The sequence below is a fragment of the Schistocerca americana genome, chromosome X, assembly GCF_021461395.2.
Source record: "Schistocerca americana isolate TAMUIC-IGC-003095 chromosome X, iqSchAmer2.1, whole genome shotgun sequence".
NCBI lineage: Eukaryota > Metazoa > Arthropoda > Insecta > Orthoptera > Acrididae > Schistocerca > Schistocerca americana.
In genome coordinates this window covers 27,684,637-27,711,416 of record NC_060130.1, presented here as the reverse complement: position 1 = coordinate 27,711,416, position 26,780 = coordinate 27,684,637, and positions in this window count along the sequence as shown.

The following is a 26,780-nucleotide window of genomic DNA, read 5'->3' as shown; positions in this document are numbered from 1 at the left end:
ATGCAATTTCTGTGCTTCATCGTCAATGAGAAGGTCAGAGGGATACAGTAAATCTGAAGTCAAGCATCGGAATCTGTAACTAGTGTCACAGGAATGGTTCAAAACATAGTCAGTAAGAAGAGTCAGTCTTCTTGTACTTAAGTCGGCATTGTGCCTTTTGTATTTAATTTCGATGCATGTTCTGTGTTTCATCGTCAATAAGAAGGTCCAAGGGATACAGTAAACCTGGAGTGAAGCATCGGAATCTATAACTAGTGACACAGGGATGGTTCAAAACATAGACAGTAAGAAGAGTTTGTATTCTTGTACTTAAGTCGCCATTGTGCCTTTTGTATTTAATTCCGATGCAATTTCTGTGTTTCAACGACAATAAAAAGGTCCAAGGGGTACAGTACACCGGGAGTGAAGCATCGGAATCTATAACTAGTGGCACAGAAATGGTACAAAGCATAGTAAGAAGAGTCAGTCTTCTTGTACTTAAGTCGGCATTGTGCCTTTTGTATTTAATTCCGATGCAATTTCTGTGCTTCCTCGTAATTAAGAAGGTGCAAGGGATACAGTAAACCTGGAGTGAAGCATCGGAATCAATAACTAGTGTCACAGGAATGAATAAAACATAGTCAGTAAGAAGAGTCAGTCTTCTTGTACTAAAGTCTGCTTGGTGCCATTTGTATTTAATTCCGATGCAATTTCTGTGTTTCATCGTCAATGAGAAGGTCCAAGGGAAACAGTAAACCAGGAGTGAAGCATCGGAATCTATAACTAGTGTCACAGGGATGGTTCAAATCATAGACAGTAAGAAGAGTCAGTATTCTTGTACTTAAGTCGGCATTGTGCCTTTTGTATTTAATTCCGATGCAATTTCTGTGTTTCATCGTCAATACGAAGGTCCAAGGGATACAGTAAACCTGAAGTGAAGCATCGGAATCTATAACTAGTGTCACAGGAATGGTTCAAAACATAGTCAGTAAGAAGAGTCAGTTTTCTTGTACTTAGGTCGGCTTTGTGCCTTTTCTATTTAACTCCGATGCAATTTCTGTGTATCATCGTCAATAAGAATGTCCAAGGGATGTAGTAAACGTGGAGTGAAGCATCGGAATCTATAACTAGTGTCACAGGGATGGTTCAAATCACAGACAGTGAGAAGAGTCAGTATACTTGTACTTAAGTCGGCATTGTGCCTTTTGTATTTAATTCCGTTGCAATTTCTGTGTTTCATTTTCAATAAGAAGGTCCAAGGGATACAGTAAACCTGAAGTGAAGCATTAGAGTATATAACTAGTGTCACAGGAATGGTTCAAAGCATAGTCAGTAACAAGAGTCAATCTTCTCGTACATAAGTCGTCATTGTGCCTTTTTGATTTAATTCCGATGCAATTTCTGTGTTTCATCGTCAATAAGTCGGTCCAAGGGATACAGTAAACCTGAAGTGAAGCATCGGAAAATACAACTAGTGTAAAAGGAATGGTTCAAAGCATAGACAGTGGGAAGAGTCAGTCTTCTTGTACTTAAATCCGCATTGTGCCTTTTGTATTTAATTCCGATGCAATTTCTGTGTTTCATCGTCAATAAGAAAGTCAGAGGGTTACAGTAAACCTGAAGTGAAGCATCGGAATCTATAACTAGAGTCACAGGAATGGTTCAAATCATAGACAGTAGGAAGAGACAGTCTTCTTGTACTTAAGTCGGCATTGTGGATTTTGTATTTAATTCCGATGCAATTTCTGTGCTTCATCGTCAATGAGAAGGTCAGAGGGATACAGTAAATCTGAAGTCAAGCATCGGAATCTGTAACTAGTGTCACAGGAATGGTTCAAAACATAGTCAGTAAGAAGAGTCAGTCTTCTTGTACTTAAGTCGGCATTGTGCCTTTTGTATTTAATTTCGATGCAAGTTCTGTGTTTCATCGTCAATAAGAAGGTCCAAGGGATACAGTAAACCTGGAGTGAAGCATCGGAATCTATAACTAGTGACACAGGGATGGTTCAAAACATAGACAGTAAGAAGAGTTTGTATTCTTGTACTTAAGTCGCCATTGTGCCTTTTGTATTTAATTCCGATGCAATTTCTGTGTTTCAACGACAATAAAAAGGTCCAAGGGGTACAGTACACCGGGAGTGAAGCATCGGAATCTATAACTAGTGGCACAGAAATGGTACAAAACATAGTAAGAAGAGTCAGTCTTCTTGTACTTAAGTCGGCATTGTGCCTTTTGTATTTAATTCCGATGCAATTTCTGTGCTTCCTCGTAATTAAGAAGGTGCAAGGGATACAGTAAACCTGGAGTGAAGCATCGGAATCAATAACTAGTGTCACAGGAATGAATAAAACATAGTCAGTAAGAAGAGTCAGTCTTCTTGTACTAAAGTCGGCTTGGTGCCATTTGTATTTAATTCCGATGCAATTTCTGTGTTTCATCGTCAATGAGAAGGTCCAAGGGAAACAGTAAACCAGGAGTGAAGCATCGGAATCTATAACTAGTTTCACAGGGATGGTTCAAATCATAGACAGTAAGAAGAGTCAGTATTCTTGTACTTAAGTCGGCATTGTGCCTTTTGTATTTAATTCCGATGCAATTTCTGTGTTTCATCGTCAATACGAAGGTCCAAGGGATACAGTAAACCTGAAGTGAAGCATCGGAATCTATAACTAGTGTCACAGGAATGGATCAAAACATAGTCAGTAAGAAGAGTCAGTTTTCTTGTACTTAGGTCGGCTTTGTGCCTTTTCTATTTAACTCCGATGCAATTTCTGTGTATCATCGTCAATAAGAATGTCCAAGGGATGTAGTAAACCTGGAGTGAAGCATCGGAATCTATAACTAGTGTCACAGGAATGGTTCAAAACATAAACAGTATGAAGAGTCAGTCTTCTTGTACTTAAGTCGGCATTGTGCCTTTTTTAATTAATTCCGATGCAATTTCTATGTTTCATCGTCAATAAGAGGGTCCAAGGGATACAGTAAACGTGGAGTGAAGCATCGGAATCTATAACTAGTGTCACAGGGATGGTTCAAATCACAGACAGTGAGAAGAGTCAGTATACTTGTACTTAAGTCGGCATTGTGCCTTTTGTATTTAATTCCGTTGCAATTTCTGTGTTTCATTTTCAATAAGAAGGTCCAAGGGATACAGTAAACCTGAAGTGAAGCATTAGAGTATATAACTAGTGTCACAGGAATGGTTCAAAGCATAGTCAGTAACAAGAGTCAATCTTCTTGTACATAAGTCGTCATTGTGCCTTTTTGATTTAATTCCGATGCAATTTCTGTGTTTCATCGTCAATAAGTCGGTCCAAGGGATACAGTAAACCTGAAGTGAAGCATCGGAAAATACAACTAGTGTAACAGGAATGGTTCAAAGCATAGACAGTGGGAAGAGTCAGTCTTCTTGTACTTAAGTCCGCATTGTGCCTTTTGTATTTAATTCCGATGCAATTTCTGTGTTTCATCGTCGATAAGAAGTTCAGAGGGATACAGTAAACCTGAAGTGAAGCATCGGAATCTATAACTAGTGTCACAGGAATGGTTCAAAACATAGACAGTAGGAAGAGACAGTCTTCTTGTACTGAAGTCGTCATTGTGCCTTTTTGATTTAACTCCGATGCAATTTCTGTGTATCATCGTCAATAAGAAGGTCCAAGGGATATAGTAAACCTGGAGTGAAGCATCGGAATCTATAACTAGTGTCACATGAATGGTTCAAATCATAGACAGTAGGAAGAGTCAGTCATCTTGTACTTAAGTCGGCATTGTGCCTTTTGTATTTAGTTCCGATGCAATTTCTGTGTTTCATCGTCAATGAGAAGGTCAGAGGGATACAGTAAATCTGAAGTCAAGCATCGGAATCTGTAACTAGTGTCACAGGAATGGTTCAAAACATAGTCAGTAAGAAGAGTCAGTCTTCTTGTACTTAAGTCGGCATTGTGACTTTTGTATTTAATTTCGATGCAAGTTCTGTGTTTCATCGTCAATAAGAAGGTCCAAGGGATACAGTAAACCTGGAGTGAAGCATCGGAATCTATAACTAGTGACACAGGGATGGTTCAAAACATAGACAGTAAGAAGAGTTTGTATTCTTGTACTTAAGTCGGCATTGTGCCTTTTGTATTTAATTCCGATGCAATTTCTGTGCTTCCTCGTAATTGAGAAGGTGCAAGGGATACAGTAAACCTGGAGTGAAGCATCGGAATCAATAACTAGTGTCACAGGAATGAATAAAACATAGTCAGTAAGAAGAGTCAGTCTTCTTGTACTAAAGTCGGCATGGTGCCATTTGTATTTAATTCCGATGCAATTTCTGTGTTTCTTCGTCAATGAGAAGGTCCAAGGGATACAGTAAACCTGGAGTGAAGCATCGGAATCAATAACTAGTGTCACAGGAATGAATAAAACATAGTCAGTAAGAAGAGTCAGTTTTCTTGTACTTAGGTCGGCTTTGTGCCTTTTCTATTTAACTCCGATGCAATTTCTGTGTATCATCGTCAATAAGAATGTCCAAGGGATGTAGTAAACCTGGAGTGAAGCATCGGAATCTATAACTAGTGTCACAGGAATGGTTCAAAACATAGACAGTAGGAAGAGACAGTCTTCTTGTACTGAAGTCCTCATTGTGCCTTTTGTATTTCATTCCGATGCAATTTCTGTGTTTCATCGTCAATAAGAATGTCCAAGGGATACAGTAAACCTGGAGTGAAGCATCGGAATCTATATAACTAGTGACACAGGGAAGGTTCAAAACATCGACAGTAAGAAGAGTCAGTCTCCTTGTACTTAATTCGGCATTGTGCCCATAGTATTTAAATCCGATGCAGTTTCTGTGTTTCATCGTCAATAAGAAGGTCAGAGGGATACAGTAAATCTGAAGTCTAGCATCGGAATCTATAACTAGTGTCACAGGAATGGTTCAAAACATAGTCAGTAAGAAGAGTCAGTCTTCTTGTACTTAAGTCGGCAATGTGCCTTTTGTATTTAATTACGATGCAATTTCTGTGTTTCATCGTCAATACGAAGGTCCAAGGGATACAGTAAACCTGGAGTGAAGCATCGGAATAAATAACTAGTGTCACAGGAATGAATCAAAACATAGTCAGTAAGAAGAGTCAGTCTTCTTGTACTAAAGTCGGCTTTGTGCCTTTTGTATTTAATTCCGATGCAATTTCTGTAATTCATCGTCAATAAGAAGGTCTAAGGGATACAGTAAACCTGAAGTGAAGCATTAGAGTATATAACTAGTGTCAAAGGAATGGTTCAAAACATAGTCAGTAAGAAGAGTCACTCTTCTTGTACATAAGTCGGCATTGTGCCTTTTGTATTTAATTCCGATGCAATTTTTGTGTTTCATCGTCAATAAGTAGGTCCAAGGGATACAGTAAACCTGAAGTGAAGCATCGGAAAATATAACTAGTGTAACAGGAATGGTTCAAAGCATAGACAGTGGGAAGAGTCAGTCATCTTGTACTTAAGTCGGCATTGTGCCTTTTGCATTTAATTCCGATGAAATTTCTGTGTTTCATCGTCAATAAGAAAGTCAGAGGGTTACAGTAAACCTGAAGTGAAGCATCGGAATCTATAACTAGAGTCACAGGAATGGTTTAAATCATAGACAGTAGAAAGAGACAGTCTTCTTGTACTTAAGTCGGCATTGTGGATTTTGTATTTAATTCCGATGCAATTTCTGTGTTTCAACGACAATAAAAAGGTCCAAGGAGTACAGTACACCGGGAGTGAAGCATCGGAATCTATAACTAGTGGCACAGAAATGGTACAAAACATAGTTAGTAAGAAGAGTCAGTCTTCTTGTACTTAAGTCGGCATTGTGCCTTTTGTATTAAATTCCGATGCAATTTCTGTGCTTCCTCGTAATTACGAAGGTGCAAGGGATACAGTAAACTTGGAGTGAAGCATCGGAATCAATAACTAGTGTCACAGGAATGAATAAAACATAGTCAGTAAGAAGAGTCCGTCTTCTTGTACTAAAGTCGGCATGATGCCATTTGTATTTAATTCCGATGCAATTTCTGTGTTTAATCGTCAATGAGAAGGTCCAAGGGATACAGTAAACCAGGAGTGAAGCATCGGAATCTATAACTAGTGTCACAGGGATGGTTCAAATCATAGACAGTAAGAAGAGTCAGTATTCTTGTACTTAAGTCGGCATTGTGCCTTTTGTATTTAATTCCGATGCAATTTCTGTGTTTCATCGTCAATACGAAGGTCCAAGGGATACAGTAAACCTGAAGTGAAGCATCGGAATCTATAACTAGTGTCACAGGAATGGTTCAAAACATAGTCAGTAAGAAGAGTCAGTTTTCTTGTACTTAGGTCGGCTTTGTGCCTTTTCTATTTAACTCCGATGCAATTTCTGTGTATCATCGTCAATAAGAATGTCCAAGGGATGTAGTAAACCTGGAGTGAAGCATCGGAATCTATAACTGGTGTCACAGGAATGGTTCAAAACATAGACAGTAAGAAGAGTCAGTCTTCTTGTACTTAAGTCGGCATTGTGCCTTTTTTATTTAATTCCGATGCAAGATCTGTGTTTCATCGTCAATAAGAGGGTCCAAGGGATACAGTAAACGTGGAGTGAAGCATCGGAATCTATAAGTAGTGTCACAGGGTTGGTTCAAATCACAGACAGTGAGAAGAGTCAGTATACTAGTACTTAAGTCGGCACTGTGCCTTTTGTATTTAATTCCGTTGCAATTTCTGTGTTTCATCTTCAATAAGAAGGTCCAAGGGATACAGTAAACCTGGAGTGAAGCATCGGAATAAATAACTAGTGTCACAGGAAAGAATCAAGACATAGTCAGTAAGAAGAGTCAGTCTTCTTGTACTAAAGTCGGCTTTGTGCCTTTTGTATTTAATTCCGATGCAATTTCTGTATTTCATCGTCAATAAGAAGGTCTAAGGGATACAGTAAACCTGAAGTGAAGCATTAGAGTATATAACTAGTGTCAAAGGAATGGTTCAAAACATAGTCAGTAAGAAGAGTCACTCTTCTTGTACATAAGTCGGCATTGTGCCTTTTGTATTTAATTCCGATGCAATTTTTGTGTTTCATCGTCAATAAGTAGGTCCAAGGGATACAGTAAACCTGAAGTGAAGCATCGGAATATATAACTAGTGTAACAGGAATGGTTCAAAGCATAGACAGTGGGAAGAGTCAGTCATCTTGTACTTAAGTCGGCATTGTGCCTTTTGTATTTACTTCCGATGCAATTTCTGTGTTTCATCGTCAATAAGAAAGTCAGAGGGTTACAGTAAACCTGAAGTGAAGCATCGGAATCTATAACTAGAGTCACAGGAATGGTTCAAATCATAGACAGTAGGAAGAGACAGTCTTCTTGTACTTAAGTCGGCATTGTGGATTTAGTATTTAATTCCGATGCAATTTCTGTGCTTCATCGTCAATGAGAAGGTCAGAGGGATACAGTAAACCTGGAGTGAAGCATCGGAATCTATAACTAGTGACACAGGGATGGTTCAAAACATAGACAGTAAGAAGAGTTTGTATTCTTGTACTTAAGTCGCCATTGTGCCTTTTGTATTTAATTCCGATGCAATTTCTGTGTTTCAACGACAATAAAAAGGTCCAAGGGGTACAGTACACCGGGAGTGAAGCATCGGAATCTATAACTAGTGGCACAGAAATGGTACAAAACATAGTAAGAAGAGTCAGTCTTCTTGTACTTAAGTCGGCATTGTGCCTTTTGTATTTAATTCCGATGCAATTTCTGTGCTTCCTCGTAATTAAGAAGGTGCAAGGGATACAGTAAACCTGGAGTGAAGCATCGGAATCAATAACTAGTGTCACAGGAATGAATAAAACATAGTCAGTAAGAAGAGTCAGTCTTCTTGTACTAAAGTCGGCTTGGTGCCATTTGTATTTAATTCCGATGCAATTTCTGTGTTTCATCGTCAATGAGAAGGTCCAAGGGAAACAGTAAACCAGGAGTGAAGCATCGGAATCTATAACTAGTGTCACAGGGATGGTTCAAATCATAGACAGTAAGAAGAGTCAGTATTCTTGTACTCAAGTCGGCATTGTGCCTTTTGTATTTAATTCCGATGCAATTTCTGTGTTTCATCGTCAATACGAAGGTCCAAGGGATACAGTAAACCTGAAGTGAAGCATCGGAATCTATAACTAGTGTCACAGGAATGGTTCAAAACATAGTCAGTAAGAAGAGTCAGTTTTCTTGTACTTAGGTCGGCTTTGTGCCTTTTCTATTTAACTCCGATGCAATTTCTGTGTATCATCGTCAATAAGAATGTCCAAGGGATGTAGTAAACCTGGAGTGAAGCATCGGAATCTATAACTAGTGTCACAGGAATGGTTCAAAACATAGACAGTACGAAGAGTCAGTCTTCTTGTACTTAAGTCGGCATTGTGCCTTTTTTAATTAATTCCGATGCAATTTCTATGTTTCATCGTCAATAAGAGGGTCCAAGGGATACAGTAAACGTGGAGTGAAGCATCGGAATCTATAACTAGTGTCACAGGGATGGTTCAAATCACAGACAGTGAGAAGAGTCAGTATACTTGTACTTAAGTCGGCATTGTGCCTTTTGTATTTAATTCCGTTGCAATTTCTGTGTTTCATTTTCAATAAGAAGGTCCAAGGGATACAGTAAACCTGAAGTGAAGCATTAGAGTATATAACTAGTGTCACAGGAATGGTTCAAAGCATAGTCAGTAACAAGAGTCAATCTTCTTGTACATAAGTCGTCATTGTGCCTTTTTGATTTAATTCCGATGCAATTTCTGTGTTTCATCGTCAATAAGTCGGTCCAAGGGATACAGTAAACCTGAAGTGAAGCATCGGAAAATACAACTAGTGTAACAGGAATGGTTCAAAGCATAGACAGTGGGAAGAGTCAGTCTTCTTGTACTTAAATCCGCATTGTGCCTTTTGTATTTAATTCCGATGCAATTTCTGTGTTTCATCGTCAATAAGAAAGTCAGAGGGTTACAGTAAACCTGAAGTGAAGCATCGGAATCTATAACTAGAGTCACAGGAATGGTTCAAATCATAGACAGTAGGAAGAGACAGTCTTCTTGTACTTAAGTCGGCATTGTGGATTTTGTATTTAATTCCGATGCAATTTCTGTGCTTCATCGTCAATGAGAAGGTCAGAGGGATACAGTAAATCTGAAGTCAAGCATCGGAATCTGTAACTAGTGTCACAGGAATGGTTCAAAACATAGTCAGTAAGAAGAGTCAGTCTTCTTGTACTTAAGTCGGCATTGTGCCTTTTGTATTTAATTTCGATGCAAGTTCTGTGTTTCATCGTCAATAAGAAGGTCCAAGGGATACAGTAAACCTGGAGTGAAGCATCGGAATCTATAACTAGTGACACAGGGATGGTTCAAAACATAGACAGTAAGGAGAGTTTGTATTCTTGTACTTAAGTCGCCATTGTGCCTTTTGTATTTAATTCCGATGCAATTTCTGTGTTTCAACGACAATAAAAAGGTCCAAGGGGTACAGTACACCGGGAGTGAAGCATCGGAATCTATAACTAGTGGCACAGAAATGGTACAAAACATAGTAAGAAGAGTCAGTCTTCTTGTACTTAAGTCGGCATTGTGCCTTTTGTATTTAATTCCGATGCAATTTCTGTGCTTCCTCGTAATTAAGAAGGTGCAAGGGATACAGTAAACCTGGAGTGAAGCATCGGAATCAATAACTAGTGTCACAGGTATGAATAAAACATAGTCAGTAAGAAGAGTCAGTCTTCTTGTACTAAAGTCGGCTTGGTGCCATTTGTATTTAATTCCGATGCAATTTCTGTGTTTCATCGTCAATGAGAAGGTCCAAGGGAAACAGTAAACCAGGAGTGAAGCATCGGAATCTATAACTAGTGTCACAGGGATGGTTCAAATCATAGACAGTAAGAAGAGTCAGTATTCTTGTACTTAAGTCGGCATTGTGCCTTTTGTATTTAATTCCGATGCAATTTCTGTGTTTCATCGTCAATACGAAGGTCCAAGGGATACAGTAAACCTGAAGTGAAGCATCGGAATCTATAACTAGTGTCACAGGAATGGTTCAAAACATAGTCAGTAAGAAGAGTCAGTTTTCTTGTACTTAGGTCGGCTTTGTGCCTTTTCTATTTAACTCCGATGCAATTTCTGTGTATCATCGTCAATAAGAATGTCCAAGGGATGTAGTAAACCTGGAGTGAAGCATCGGAATCTATTACTAGTGTCACAGGAATGGTTCAAAACATAGACAGTATGAAGAGTCAGTCTTCTTGTACTTAAGTCGGCATTGTGCCTTTTTTAATTAATTCCGATGCAATTTCTAAGTTTCATCGTCAATAAGAGGGTCCAAGGGATACAGTAAACGTGGAGTGAAGCATCGGAATCTATAACTAGTGTCACAGGGATGGTTCAAATCACAGACAGTGAGAAGAGTCAGTATACTTGTACTTAAGTCGGCATTGTGCCTTTTGTATTTAATTCCGTTGCAATTTCTGTGTTTCATTTTCAATAAGAAGGTCCAAGGGATACAGTAAACCTGAAGTGAAGCATTAGAGTATATAACTAGTGTCACGGGAATGGTTCAAAGCATAGTCAGTAACAAGAGTCAATCTTCTTGTACATAAGTCGTCATTGTGCCTTTTTGATTTAATTCCGATGCAATTTCTGTGTTTCATCGTCAATAAGTCGGTCCAAGGGATACAGTAAACCTGAAGTGAAGCATCGGAAAATACAACTAGTGTAACAGGAATGGTTCAAAGCATAGACAGTGGGAAGAGTCAGTCTTCTTGTACTTAAGTCCGCATAGTGCCTTTTGTATTTAATTCCGATGCAATTTCTGTGTTTCATCGTCGATAAGAAGGTCAGAGGGATACAGTAAACCTGAAGTGAAGCATCGGAATCTATAACTAGTGTCACAGGAATGGTTCAAAACATAGACAGTAGGAAGAGACAGTCTTCTTGTACTGAAGTCGTCATTGTGCCTTTTTGATTTAACTCCGATGCAATTTCTGTGTATCATCGTCAATAAGAAGGTCCAAGGGATATAGTAAACCTGGAGTGAAGCATCGGAATCTATAACTAGTGTCACATGAATGGTTCAAATCATAGACAGTAGGAAGAGTCAGTCATCTTGTACTTAAGTCGGCGTTGTGCCTTTTGTATTTAGTTCCGATGCAATTTCTGTGTTTCATCGTCAATGAGAAGGTCAGAGGGATACAGTAAATCTGAAGTCAAGCATCGGAATCTGTAACTAGTGTCACAGGAATGGTTCAAAACATAGTCAGTAAGAAGAGTCAGTCTTCTTGTACTTAAGTCGGCATTGTGACTTTTGTATTTAATTTCGATGCAAGTTCTGTGTTTCATCGTCAATAAGAAGGTCCAAGGGATACAGTAAACCTGGAGTGAAGCATCGGAATCTATAACTAGTGACACAGGGATGGTTCAAAACATAGACAGTAAGAAGAGTTTGTATTCTTGTACTTAAGTCGGCATTGTGCCTTTTGTATTTAATTCCGATGCAATTTCTGTGCTTCCTCGTAATTGAGAAGGTGCAAGGGATACAGTAAACCTGGAGTGAAGCATCGGAATCAATAACTAGTGTCACAGGAATGAATAAAACATAGTCAGTAAGAAGAGTCAGTCTTCTTGTACTAAAGTCGGCATGGTGCCATTTGTATTTAATTCCGATGCAATTTCTGTGTTTCTTCGTCAATGAGAAGGTCCAAGGGATACAGTAAACCTGGAGTGAAGCATCGGAATCAATAACTAGTGTCACAGGAATGAATAAAACATAGTCAGTAAGAAGAGTCAGTTTTCTTGTACTTAGGTCGGCTTTGTGCCTTTTCTATTTAACTCCGATGCAATTTCTGTGTATCATCGTCAATAAGAATGTCCAAGGGATGTAGTAAACCTGGAGTGAAGCATCGGAATCTATAACTAGTGTCACAGGAATGGTTCAAAACATAGACAGTAGGAAGAGACAGTCTTCTTGTACTGAAGTCCTCATTGTGCCTTTTGTATTTCATTCCGATGCAATTTCTGTGTTTCATCGTTAATAAGAATGTCCAAGGGATACAGTAAACCTGGAGTGAAGCATCGGAATCTATATAACTAGTGACACAGGGAAGGTTCAAAACATCGACAGTAAGAAGAGTCAGTCTCCTTGTACTTAATTCGGCATTGTGCCCATAGTATTTAAATCCGATGCAGTTTCTGTGTTTCATCGTCAATAAGAAGGTCAGAGGGATACAGTAAATCTGAAGTCTAGCATCGGAATCTATAACTAGTGTCACAGGAATGGTTCAAAACATAGTCAGTAAGAAGAGTCAGTCTTCTTGTACTTAAGTCGGCAATGTGCCTTTTGTATTTAATTACGATGCAATTTCTGTGTTTCATCGTCAATACGAAGGTCCAAGGGATACAGTAAACCTGATGTGAAGCATCGGAATTAATAACTAGTGTCACAGGAATGGTTCAAAACATAGTCAGTAAGAAGAGTCAGTCTTCTTGTACTTAGGTCGGCTTTGTGCCTTTTCTATTTAACTCCGATGCAATTTCTGTGTTTCATCGTCAATAAGAAGGTCCAAGGGATATAGTAAACCTGGAGTGAAGCATTGGAATCTATAACTAGTGTCACATGAATGTTTCAAAACATAGACAGTAAGAAGAGTCAGTCCTCTTGTACTTAATCCGGCATTGTGTCTGTTGTATTTAATTCCGATGAAATTTCTGTGTTTCATCGTCAATAAGAATGTCAGAGAGACACAGTAAACCTGAGGTGAAGCATAGGAATCTATAACTAGTGTCACAGGAATGGTTCAAAATATAGTCAGTAAGAAGAATCAGTCTTCTTGTACTTAAGTCGGCATTGTGCCTTTTGTATTTAATTCCGATGCAATTTCTGTGTTTCATCGTGAATAAGAAGGTCCAGGGGATACAGTAAACCTGGAGTGAAGCGTCGGAATCTATAACTAGTGACACTGGGATGGTTTAACACATCGACAGTAAGATGTGTCAGTATTCTTGTACTTAAGTCGGCATTGTGCCTTTTGTATTTAATTCCGATGCAATTTCTGTGTTTCATCTTCAATAAGAAGGTCCAAGGGATACAGTAAACCTGAAGTGAAGCACCGTAATCTATAACTAGTGTCACAGGAATGGCTCAAAGCATAGACAGTGGGAAGAGTCAGTCTTCTTGTACTTAAGACGGTATTGTGCCTTTGGTATTTATTTCCGATGCAATTTCTGTGTTTCATCGTCAATAAGAAGGTCAGAGGTATACAGTAAACCTGAAGTGAAGCATCGGAATCTATAACTAGTGTCACAGGAATGGTTCAAAACATAGACAGTAGGAAGAGACAGTCTTCTTGTACTTAAGTCGGCACTGTGCCTTATCTATTTAATTCCTATTCAATTTCTGTATTTAATCGACAATAAGAAGGTCCAAGGGATATAGTAAACCTGGAGTGAGGCATCGGAAACTATAACTAGTGTCACAGGAATGGTTCAAACATAGACAGTAAGTAGGGTCAGTCTTCTTATACTTAAGTCGGCATTGTGCCTTATTTATTTAATTCCGATGCAATTTCTGTGTTTCATCGTCAATAAGAAGGTCCAAGGGATACAGTAAACATGGAGTGAAGAATCGGAATCTATAACTACTGTCGCAGGAATGGTTCTAATCATCGACAGTAAGAAGAGTCAGTCTTCTTGTACTTAATTCGTCATTGTGCCTTTAGTATTTAATTCCGAGTCAATTTCTGTGTTTAATCGATATTAAGAAGGTCAGAGGTATACAGTAAATCTGAAGTCAAGCATCGGAATCTATAACTAGCGTCACAGGAATGGTTCAAAACATAGTCAGTAAGAAGAGTCAGTCTTCTTGTACTTAAGTCGGCATTGTGCCTTTTGTATTTAATTCCGATGCAAGTTCTGTGTTTCATCGTCAATAAGAAGGTCCAACGGATACAATAAACCTGGAGTGAAGCATCGGAATCTATAACTAGTGACACAGGGATCGTTCAAAACATAGACAGTAAGAAGAGTCAGTATTCTTGTACTTAAGTTGGCATTGTGCCTTTTGTATTTAATTCCGATGCAATTTCTGTGTATCATCGTCAATAAGAAGGTCCAAGGGATACAGTAAACCAGGAGTGAAGCATCGGAATCTATAAGTTGTCACAGAAATGTTCAAACATAGTCAGTAAGAAGAGTCAAATCTTCTTGTACTTAAGTCGGCATTGTGATTTTTGTATTTAATTCCGATGCAATTTCTGTGTCTCATCGTCAATAAGAAGGTCCAAGGGACACAGTAAACCTGGAGTGAAGCATCGGAATCAATAACTAGTGTCACAGGAATGAATCAAAACATAGTCAGTAAGAAGAGTCAGTCTTCTTGTACTAAAGTCGGCTTTGTGCCTTTTGTATTTAATTCCGATGCAATTTCTGTGTTTCATCGTCAATAAGAAGGTCTAAGGGATACAGAAAACCTGAAGTGAAGCATTAGAGTATATAACTAGTGTCACAGGAATGGTTCAAAGCATAGTGAGTAAGAAGAGTCAGTCTTCTTGTACATAAGTCGGCATTGTGCCTTTTGTAATTGATTCCGATGCAATTTCTGTGTTTCATCGTCAATAATTAGGTCCAAGAGATACAGTAAACCTGAAGTGAAGCATCGGAAAATATAACTAGTGTAACAGGAATGATTCAAAGCATAGACAGTGGGAAGAGTCAGTCTTCTTGTACTTAAGTCGGCATTGTGCCTTTTGTATTTAATTCCGATGCAATTTCTGTGTTTCATCGTCAATAAGAAGGTCTGAGGGATACAGTAAACACGAAGTGAAGCATCGGAATCTATAACTAGAGTCACAGGAATGGTTCAAAACATAGACAGTAGGAAGAGACAGTCTTCTTGTACTTAAGTCGGCATTGTGCCTTTTGTATTTAATTCCGATGCAATTTCTGTGTTTCATCGTCAATAAGAAGGTCAGAGGGATACAGTAAATCTTAAGTCAAGCATCGGAATCTATAACTAGTGTCACAGGAATGGTTCAAAACATAGTCAGTAAGAAGAGTCAGTCTTCTTGTTCTTAAGTCGGCATTGTGCCTTTTGTATTTGATTCCGATGCACGTTCTGTGTTTCATCGTCAATAAGAAGGTCCAAGGGATACAGTAAACCTGGAGTGAAGCTTCGGAATCTATAACTAGTGACACAGGGATGGTTCAAAACATAGGCAGTAAATAGAGTCAGTATTCTTGTACTTAAGTCGCCATTGTGCCTTTTGTATTTAATTCCGATGCAATTTCTGTGTTTCATCGTCAATAAGAAGGTCCAAGGGATACAGTAAACCGGGAGGGAAGCATCGGAATCTATAACTAGTGTCACAGAAATGGTTCAAAACATAGTCTGTAAGAAGAGTCAGTCTTCTTGTACTTAAGTCGGCATTGTGCCTTTTGTATTTAATTCCGATGCAATTTCTGTGTTTCATCGTAAATAAGAAGGTCCAAGGGATACAGTAAATCTGGAGAGAAGCATCGGAATCAATAACAAGTGTCACAGGAATGAATAAAATATAGTCAGTAAGAAGAGTTAGTCTTCTTGTACTAAAGTCGGCATTGTGCCTTTTGTATTTAATTCCGATGCAATTTCTGTGTTTCATCGTCAATAAGAAGGTCCAAGGGATACAGTAAACCTGGAGTGAAGCATCGGAATCTATAACTAGTGTCACAGTGATGGTTCAAATCATAGACAGTAAGAAGAGTCAGTATTGTTGTACTTAAGTCGGCATTGTGCCTTTTGTATTTCATTCCGATGCAATTTCTGTGTTTCATCTTCAATAGGAAGGTCCAAGGGATACAGTAAACCTGAAGTGAAGCATCGGAAAATATAACTAGTGTAACAGGAATGGTTCAAATCATAGACAGTGGGAAGAGTCAGTCTTCTTGTACTCAAGTCGGCATTGTGCCTTTTGCATTTAATTACGGTGCAATTTCTGTGTTTCATCGTCAATAAGAAGGTCAGAGGGATACAGTAAACCTGAAGTGAAGCATCGGAATCTATAACTTGTGTCACAGGAATGGTTCAAAGCATAGACAGTAGGAAGAGACAGGCTTATTGTACTGAAGTCGGCATTGTGCATTTTGAACTTAATTCCGATGCAATTTCTGTGTTTCACCGTCAATAAGAAGGTCAGAGAGATACAGTAAACCTGAAGTGAAGCATCGGAATCTATAACTAGTGTCACAGGAATGGTTCAAAACATAGACAGTAAGAAGAGTCAGTCTTGTTGTACTTAAGTCAGCATTGTGCCTTTTCTATTTAACTCCGATTCAATTTCTGTGTTTCATCGTCAATAAGAAGGTCCAAGGGATATAGTAAACCTGGAGTGAAGCATCGGAATCTATAACTAGTGTCACATGAATGGTACAAAACATAGACAGTAAGAAGAGTCAGTCCTCTTGTACTTAATCCGGCATTGTGTCTGTTGTATTTAATTCCGATGAAATTTCTGGGTTTCATCGTCAATAAGAATGTCAGAGAGATACAGTAAACCTGAGGTGAAGCATCGGAATCTATAACTAGTGTCACAGGAATGGTTCAAAATATAGTCAGTAAGAAGAATCAGTCTTCTTGTACTTAAGTCGGCATTGTGCCTTTTGTATTTAATTCCGATGCAATTTCTGTGTTTCATCGTGAATAAGAAGGTCCAGGGGATACAGTAAACCTGGAGTGAAGCATCGGAATCTATAACTAGTGACACTGGGATGGTTTAACACGTCGACAGTAAGATGTGTCAGTATTCTTGTACTTAAGTCGGCATTGTGCCTTTTGTATTTAATTCCGATGCAATTTCTGTGTTTCATCTTCAATAAGAAGGTCCAAGGGATACAGTAAACCTGAAGTGAAGCACCGTAATCTATAACTAGTGTCACAGGAATGGCTCAAAGCATAGACAGTGGGAAGAGTCAGTCTTCTTGTACTTAAGAAGGTATTGTGCCTTTGGTATTTATTTCCGATGCAAATTTCTGTGTTTCATCGTCAATAAGAAGGTCAGAGGGATACAGTAAACCTGAAGTGAAGCATCGGAATCTATAACTAGTGTCACAGGAATGGTTCAAAACATAGACAGTAGGAAGAGACAGTCTTCTTGTACTTAAGACGGCACTGGGCCTTATCTATTTAATTCCTATTCAATTTCTGTATTTAATCGACAATAAGAAAGTCCAAGGGATATAGTAAACATGGAGTGAGGCATCGGAAACTATAACTAGTGTCACAGGAATGGTTCAAACATAGACAGTAAGTAGGGTCAGTCTTCTTGTACTTAAGTCGGCATTGTGCCTTATTTATTTAATTCCGATGCTATTTCTGTGTTTCATCGTCAATACGAAGGTCCAAGGGATACAATAAACATGGAGTGAAGAATCGGAATCTATAACTACTGTCGCAGGAATGGTTCTAATCATCGACAATAAGAAGAGTCAGTCTTCTTGTACTTAATTCGGCATTGTGCCTTTAGTATTTAATTCCGATTCAATTTCTGTGTTTAATCGATAATAAGAAGGTCAGAGGTATACAGTAAATCTGAAGTCAAGCATCGGAATCTATAACTAGCGTCACAGGAATGGTTCAAAACATAGTCAGTAAGAAGAGTCAGTCTTCTTGTACTTAAGTCGGCATTGTGCCTTTTGTATTTAATTCCGATGCAAGTTCTGTGTTTCATCGTCAATAAGAAGGTCCAACGGATACAATAAACCTGGAGTGAAGCATCGGAATCTATAACTAGTGACACAGGGATCGTTCAAAACATAGACAGTAAGAAGAGTCAGTATTCTTGTACTTAAGTTGGCATTGTGCCTTTTGTATTTAATTCCGATGCAATTTCTGTATATCATCGTCAATAAGAAGGTCCAAGGGATACAGTAAACCAGGAGTGAAGCATCGGAATCTATAAGTTGTCACAGAAATGGTTCAAACATAGTCAGTAAGAAGAGTCAGTCTTCTTGTACTTAAGTCGGCATTGTGCCTTTTGTATTTAATTCCGATGCAATTTCTGTGTCTCATCGTCAATAAGAAGGTCCAAGGGACACAGTAAACCTGGAGTGAAGCATCGGAATCAATAACTAGTGTCACAGGAATGAATCAAAACATAGTCAGTAAGAAGAGTCAGTCTTCTTGTACTAAAGTCGGCTTTGTGCCTTTTGTATTTAATTCCGATGCAATTTCTGTGTTTCATCGTCAATAAGAAGGTCTAAGGGATACAGAAAACCTGAAGTGAAGCATTAGAGTATATAACTAGTGTCACAGGAATGGTTCAAAGCATAGTGAGTAAGAAGAGTCAGTCTTCTTGTACATAAGTCGGCATTGTGCCTTTTGTATTTGATTCCGATGCAATTTCTGTGTTTCATCGTCAATAATTAAGTCCAAGAGATACAGTAAACCTGAAGTGAAGCATCGGAAAATATAACTAGTGTAACAGGAATGATTCAAAGCATAGACAGTGGGAAGAGTCAGTCTTCTTGTACTTAAGTCGGCATTGTGCCTTTTGTATTTAATTCCGTTGCAATTTCTGTGTTTCATCGTCAATAAGAAGGTCTGAGGGATACAGTAAACACGAAGTGAAGCATCGGAATCTATAACTAGAGTCACAGGAATGGTTCAAAACATAGACAGTAGGAAGAGACAGTCTTCTTGTACTTAAGTCGGCATTGTGCCTTTTGTATTTAATTCCGATGCAATTTCTGTGTTTCATCGTCAATAAGAAGGTCAGAGGGATACAGTAAATCTGAAGTCAAGCATCGGAATCTATAACTAGTGTCACAGGAATGGTTCAAAACATAGTCAGTAAGAAGAGTCAGTCTTCTTGTTCTTAAGTCGGCATTGTGCCTTTTGTATTTAATTCCGATGCACGTTCTGTGTTTCATCGTCAATAAGAAGGTCCAAGGGATACAGTAAACCTGGAGTGAAGCTTCGGGATCTATAACTAGTGACACAGGGATGGTTCAAAACATAGGCAGTAAGAAGAGTCAGTATTCTTGTACTTAAGTCGCCATTGTGCCTTTTGTATTTAATTCCGATGCAATTTCTGTGTTTCATCGTCAATAAGAAGGTCCAAGGGATACAGTAAACCGGGAGGGAAGCATCGGAATCTATAACTAGTGTCACAGAAATGGTTCAAAACATAGTCTGTAAGAAGAGTCAGTGTTCTTGTACTTAAGTCGGCATTGTGCCTTTTGTATTTAATTCCGATGCAATTTCTGTGTTTCATCGTAAATAAGAAGGTCCAAGGGATACAGTAAATCTGGAGAGAAGCATCGGAATCAATAACAAGTGTCACAGGAATGAATAAAATATAGTCAGTAAGAAAAGTTAGTCTTCTTGTACTAAAGTCGGCATTGTGCCTTTTGTATTTAATTCCGATGCAATTTCTGTGTTTCATCGTCAATAAGAAGGTCCAAGGGATACAGTAAACCTGGAGTGAAGCATCGGAATCTATAACTAGTGTCACAGTGATGGTTCAAATCATAGACAGTAAGAAGAGTCAGTATTGTTGTACTTAAGTCGGCATTGTGCCTTTTGTATTTCATTCCGATGCAATTTCTGTGTTTCATCTTCAATAGGAAGGTCCAAGGGATACAGTAAACCTGAAGTGAAGCATCGGAAAATATAACTAGTGTAACAGGAATGGTTCAAAGCATAGACAGTGGGAAGAGTCAGTCTTCTTGTACTCAAGTCGGCATTGTGCCTTTTGCATTTAATTACGGTGCAATTTCTGTGTTTCATCGTCAATAAGAAGGTCAGAGGGATACAGTAAACCTGAAGTGAAGCATCGGAATCTATAACTTGTGTCACAGGAATGGTTCAAAGCATAGACAGTAGGAAGAGACAGGTTTATTGTACTGAAGTCGGCATTGTGCATTTTGAACTTAATTCCGATGCAATTTCTGTGTTTCACCGTCAATAAGAAGGTCAGAGAGATACAGTAAACCTGAAGTGAAGCATCGGAATCTATAACTAGTGTCACAGGAATGGTTCAAAACATAGACAGTAAGAAGAGTCAGTCTTGTTGTACTTAAGTCGGCATTGTGCCTTTTTTATTTGATTCCGATGCAATTTCTGTGTTTCATTGTCTATAAGAAGGTCCAAGGGATACAGTAAACCGGGAGTGATGCATCGGAATCTATAACTAATGTCACACAAATGGTTCAAAACATAGTCAGTAAGAAGAGTCAGTCTTCTTGTACTTAAGTAGGCATTGTGACTTTTGTATTTAATTCCGATGCAATTTCTGTGTTACATCGTCAATAAGAAGGTCCAAGGGACACAGTAAACCTGGAGTGAAGCATCGAAATCAATAACTAGTTTCACAGGAATGAATCAAAACATATTCAGTAAGAAGAGTCAGTCTTCTTGTACTAAAGTCGGCATTGTGCCTTTTGTATTTATTTCCGATGCAATTTCTGTGTTTCATCGTCAATAAGAAGGTCAGAGGGATACAGTGAACCTGAAGTGAAGCATCGGAATCTATAACTAGTGTCACAGGAATGGTTCAAAACGTAGACAGTAGGAAGAGACAGTCTTCTTGTACTAAAGTCGGCATTGTGCCTTTTGAATTTAATTCCGATGCATTCTCTGTGTTTCATCGTCAATAAGAAGGTCAGAGGGTTACAGTAAACCCGAAGTGAAGCATCGGAATCTATAAGTAGTGTCACAGGAAAGGTTCAAAACATAGTCAGTAAGAAGAATCAGTCTTCTTGTACTTAAGTCGGCACTGTGCCTTTTGTATTTAATTCCGATGCAATTTCTGTGTTTCATCGTCAATAAGAAGGTCCATGGGATGCAGTAAACCTGGAGTGAAGCATCGGAATCTATAACTAGTGACACAGGGATGGTTCAAACTATCGACAGTAAGAAGAGTCAGTCTTCTTGTACTTAATTCGGCATTGTGCCCTTAGTAATTAATTCCGATGCAATTCCTGTGTTTCATCGTCAATAAGAAGGTCAGAGGGATACAGTAAATCTGAAGTCTAGCATCGGAATCTATAACTAGTGTCACAGGAATGGTTCAAATCATAGACAGTAAGAAGAGTCAGTCTCCTAGTACTTAAGTCAGCATTGTGCCTTTTGTATTTAATTCTGATGCAATTTCTGTGTTTCATCGTCAATACGAAGGTCCAAGGGATACAGTAAACCTGAAGTGATGCATCGGAATCTATAACTAGTGTCTCAGGAATGGTTCAAAACATAGTCATTAAGAAGAGTCAGTTTTCTTGTACTTAGGTCGGCTTTGTGCCTTTTCTATTTAACTCCGATGGAATTTATGTGTATCATCGTCAATAAGAATGTCCAAGGGATGTAGTAAACCTGGAGTGAAGCATCGGAATCCATAACTAGTGTCACAGGAATGGTTCAAAACATAGACAGAAAGAAGAGTCAGTCTTCTTGTACTTAAGTCGGCATTGTGGCTTTTTTATTTAATTCCGATGCAATTTCTGTGTTTCATCGACAATAAGATGGTCCAATGGATACAGTAAACGTGGAGTGAAGCATCGGAATCTATAACTAGTGTCACAGGGATGGTTCAAATCATAGACAGTTAGAAGAGTCAGTATTCTTGTACTTAAGTCGGCATTGTGCCTTTTGTATTTAATTCCGATGCAATTTCTGTGTTTCATCTTCAATAAGAAGGTCCAAGGGATACAGTAAACCTGAAGTGAAGCATTATAGTATATAACTAGTGTCACAGGAATGGTTCAAAACATAGTCAGTAAGAAGAGTCAGTCTTCTTGTACATAAGTCGTCATTGTCCCTTTTCCATTTAATTCCGATGCAATTTCTGTGTTTCATCGTCAATAAGTAGGTCCAAGGGATACAGTAAACCTGAAGTGAAGCATCGGAAAATATAACTAGTGTAACAGGAATGGTTCAAAGCATAGACAGTAGGGAGAGTCAGTCTTCTTGGACTTAAGTCGGCATTGTGCCTTTTGTATTTAATTCCGATGCAATTTCTGTGTTTCATCGTCAATAAGAAGGTCAAAGGGATACAGTAAACCTGAAGAGAAGCATCGCAATCTATAACTAGTGTCACAGGAATGGCTCAAAACATAGACAGTAGGAAGAGACAGTCTTCTTGTACTGAAGTCGGCATTGTGCCTTTTGAATTTAATTCCGATGCAATTTCTGTGTTTCATCGTCAATACGGAGGTCAGAGGGATACAGTAAACCTGGAGTGAATCATCGGAATCTATAACTAGTGACACAGGGATGGTTCAAAACATCGACAGTAAGAAGAGTCAGTCTTCTTGTACTTAATTCGGCATTGTGCCCATAGTATTTAATTCCGATGCAATTTCTGTGTTTCATCGTCAATAAAAAGGTCAGAGGGATACAGTAAATCTGAAGTCTAGCATCGGAATCTATAACTAGTGTCACAGGAATGGTTCAAAACATAGTCAGTAAGAAGAGTCAGTCTTCTTGTACTTAAGTCAGCATTGTGCCTTTTGTATTTAATTCCGATGCAATTTCTGTGTTTCATCGTCAATACGAAGGTCCAAGGGATACAGTAAACCTGAAGTGAAGCATTGGAATCTATAACTAGTGTCACAGGAATTGTTCAGAACATAGTCAGTAAGAAGAGTCAGTCTTCTTGTACTTAGGTCGGCTTTGTGCCTTTTCTATTTAACTCCGATGCAATAATTGTGTATCATCGTCAATAGGAAAGTCCAAGGGATATAGTAAACCTGGAGTGAAGCATCGGAATCTATAACTAGTGTCACAGGAATGGTTCAAAACAAAGACAGTAAGAAGAGTCAGTCTTCTTGTACCTAAGTCGGCATTGTGCCTCTTTTATTTAATTCCGATGCAATTTCTGTTTTTCATCGTCAATAAGAAGGTCCAAGGGATACAGTAAACCGGGAGTGAAGCATCGGAATCTGTAACTAGTGTCACAGAAATGGTTCAAAACATAGTCAGTAAGAAGAGTCAGTCTTCTTGTACTTAAGTCGGCATTGTGCATTTTGTATTTAATTCCGATGCCATTTCTGTGTTTCATCTTCAATAAGAAGGTCCAAGGCATACAGTAAACCTGAAGTGAAGCATTAGAGTATATAACTAGTGTCACAGGAATGGTTCAAAACATAGTCTGTAAGAAGAGTCAGTCTTCTTGTACATAAGTCGGCATTGTGCCTTTTGTATTTAATTCCGATGCAATTTCTGTGTTTTATCGCCAATAAGTAGGTCCAAGGGATACAGTAAACCTGAAGTGAAGAATCGGAAAATATAACTAGTGTAACAGTAATGGTGCAAAGCATAGACAGTGGGAAGAGTCAGTCTTCTTGTACATAAGTCGGCATTGTGCCTTTTGTATTTAATTCCGATGCAATTTCTGTGTTTCGTCGTCAATAAGAAGGTCAGGGGGATACAGTAAACCTGAAGTGAAGCATCGGAATCTGTAACTAGTGTCACAGGAATGGTTCAAAACATAGACAGTAGGAAGGGACAGTCTTCTTGTACTGAAGTCGGCATTGTGCCTTTTGTATTTAATTCCGATGCAATTTCTGTGTTTCATCGTCAATAAGCAGAGTAGAGGGATACAGTAAACCTGAAGTGAAGCATCGGAATCTATAACTAGTGCCACCAGAAAGGTTCAAAACATAGTCAGTAAGAAGAATCAGTCTCCTTGTACTTAAGTCGGCATTGTGCCTTATGTATTTAATTCCGATGCAATTTCTGTGTTTCATCGTCAATAAGAAGGTCCAAGGGATACAGTAGACATGGAGTAAAGCATCGGAATCTATAACTAGTGACACAGGGATGGTTCAAAATCTCGACAGTAAGAAGAGTAAGTCTTCTTGTAATTAATTCGGCAATGTGCCCTTAGTACTTAATTCCGATGCAATTTCTGTTTTTCATCGTCAATAAGAAGGTCAGAGGGATACAGTAAATCTGAAGTCTAGCATCGGAATCTATAACTAGTGTACCAGGAATTGTTCTGAACATAGTCAGTAAGAAGAGACAGTCTTCTTGTCCTTAAGTCGGCATTGTGCGTTTTGTATTTAATTCCCATGCAATTTCTGTGTATCATCGTCAATAAGAAGGTCCAAGGGATATAGTAAACCAGGAGTGAAGCATCGGAATCTATAACTAGTGTCACAGGGATGGTTCGAAACATCGACAGTAGGAAGAGTCAGCCTTCTTGTACTTAATTCGGCATTGTGCCTTTGGTATTTAATTCAGATGCAATTTCTGTGTTTCATCGTCAATAAGAAGGTCAGAGGGATACAGTAAATCTGAAATCTAGCATCGGAATCTATAACTAGTCTCACACGAATGGTTCAAAACATAGTCAGTAAAAAGCGACAGTCTTCTTGTACTTAAGTCGGCATTGTGCCTTTTGTATTTAATTCCGATGCAATTTCTGTGTTTCATCGTCAATAAGAAGCTCCAAGGGATACAGTAAACCTGAAGTGAAGCATCGGAATCTATAACTAGTGTTACATGAATGGTTCAAAACATAGACAATAAGAAGAGTCAGTCCTCTTGTACTTAATCCGGCATTGTGCCTTTTGTATTTAATTCCGATGAAATTTCCGTGTTTCATCGTCAATAAGAATGTCAGAGGGATACAGTAAACCTGAGGTGAAGCATCGGAATCTATAACTAGTGTCACAGGAATGGTTTAAAATATAGTCAGTAAGAAGAATCAGTCTTCTTGTACTTAATTCGGCATTGTGCCTTTTGTATTTAATTCCGATGCAATTTCTGTGTTTCGTCGTGAATAAGAAGGTCCAAGGGATACAGTAAACTTGGAGTGAAGCATCGGAATCTATAACTAGTGACACTGGGATGGTTTAAAACATCGACAGTAAGATGTGTCAGTATTCTTGTACTTAAGTCGGCATTGTGCCTTTTGTATTTAATACCGATGCAATTTCTGTGTTTCATCTTCAATAAGAAGGTCCAAGGGATACAGTAAACCTGAAGTGAAGCAACGGAATCTATAACTAGTGTCACAGGAATGGCTCAAAGCATAGACAGTGGGAAGAGTCAGTCTTCTTGTACTTAAGACGGTATTGTGCCTTTTGTATTTAATTCCGATGCAATTTCTGTGTTTCATCGTCAATAAGAAAGTCAGAGGGATACAGTAAACCTGAAGTGAAGCATCGGAATCTATAACTAGTGTCACAGGAATGGTTCAAAACATAGACAGTAGGAAGAGACAGTCTTCTTGTACTTAAGTCGGCACTGTGCCTTTTCTATTTAATTCCTATTCAATTTCTGTGTTTCATCGTCAATAAGAAGGTCCAAGGGATACAGTAAACGCGGAGTGAAGAATCGGAATCTATAACTACTGTCACGGGAATGGATCTAATCATCGACAGTAAGAAGAGTCAGTCTTCTTGTACTTAATTCGGCATTGTGCCTTTAGTATTTAATTCCGATTCAATTTCTGTGTTTCACCGACAATAAGAAGATCAGAGGTATACAGTAAATCTGAAGTCAAGCATCGGAATCTATAACTAGTGTCATAGGAATGGTTCAAAACATAGTCAGTAAGAAGAGTCAGTCTTCTTGTACTTACGTCGGCATTGTGCCTTTTGTATTTAATTCCGATGCAAGTTCTGTGTTTCATGGTCAATAAGTAGGTCCAAGGGATACAATAAACCTGGAGTGAAGCATCGGAATCTATAACTAGTGACACTGGGATCGTTCAAAACATAGACAGTAAGAAGAGTCAGTCTTCTTGTAATTAATTCGGCATTGTGCCCTTAGTACTTAATTCTGATGCAATTTCAGTTTTTCATCGTCAATAAGAAGGTCAGAGGGATACAGTAAATCTGAAGTGTAGCATCGGAATCTATAACTAGTGTACCAGGAATTGTTCAGAACATAGTCAGTAAGAAGAAACAGTCTTCTTGTACTTAAGTCGGCATTGTGCTTTTTGTATTTAATTCCCATGCAATTTCTGTGTATCATCGTCAATAAGAAGGTCCAAGGGATATAGTAAACCTGGAGTGAAGCATCGGAATCTATAATTAGTGTCACAGGGATGGTTCAATACATCGACAGTAGGAAGAGTCAGCCTTCTTGTACTTAATTCGGCATTGTGCCCTTGGTATTTAATTCAGATGCAATTTCTGTGTTTCATCGTCAATAAGAAAGTCAGAGGGATACAGTAAATCTGAAGTCTAGCATCGGAATCTATAACTAGTCTCACACGAATGGTTCAAAACATAGTCAGTAAGAAGCGACAGTCTTCTTGTACTTAAGTCGGCATTGTGCCTTTTGTATTCAATTCCGATGCAATTTCTGTGTTTCATCGTCAATAAGAAGCTCCAAGGGATACAGTAAACCTGAAGTGAAGCATCGGAATCTATAACTAGTGTCACAGGAATGGTTCAACTCATAGTAAGTAAGAAGAGTCAGTCTCCTTGTACTTAAGTCGGCATTGTGCCTTTTCTATTTAACTCCGGTGCAATTTCTGTGTATCATCGTCAATAAGAAGGTCCAAGGGATATAGTAAACCTGGAGTGAAGCATCGGAATCTATAACTAGTGTCACATGAATGGTTCAAAACATAGACAGTAAGAAGAGTCAGTCCTCTTGTACTTAATCCGGCATTGTGACTTTTGTATTTAATTCCGATGAAATTTCTGTGTTTCATCGTCAATAAGAATCTCAGAGGGATACAGTAAACCTGAGGTGAAGCATCGGAATCTATAACTAGTGTCACAGGAATGGTTCAAAATATAGTCAGTAAGAAGAATCAGTCTTCTTGTACTTAAGTCGGCATT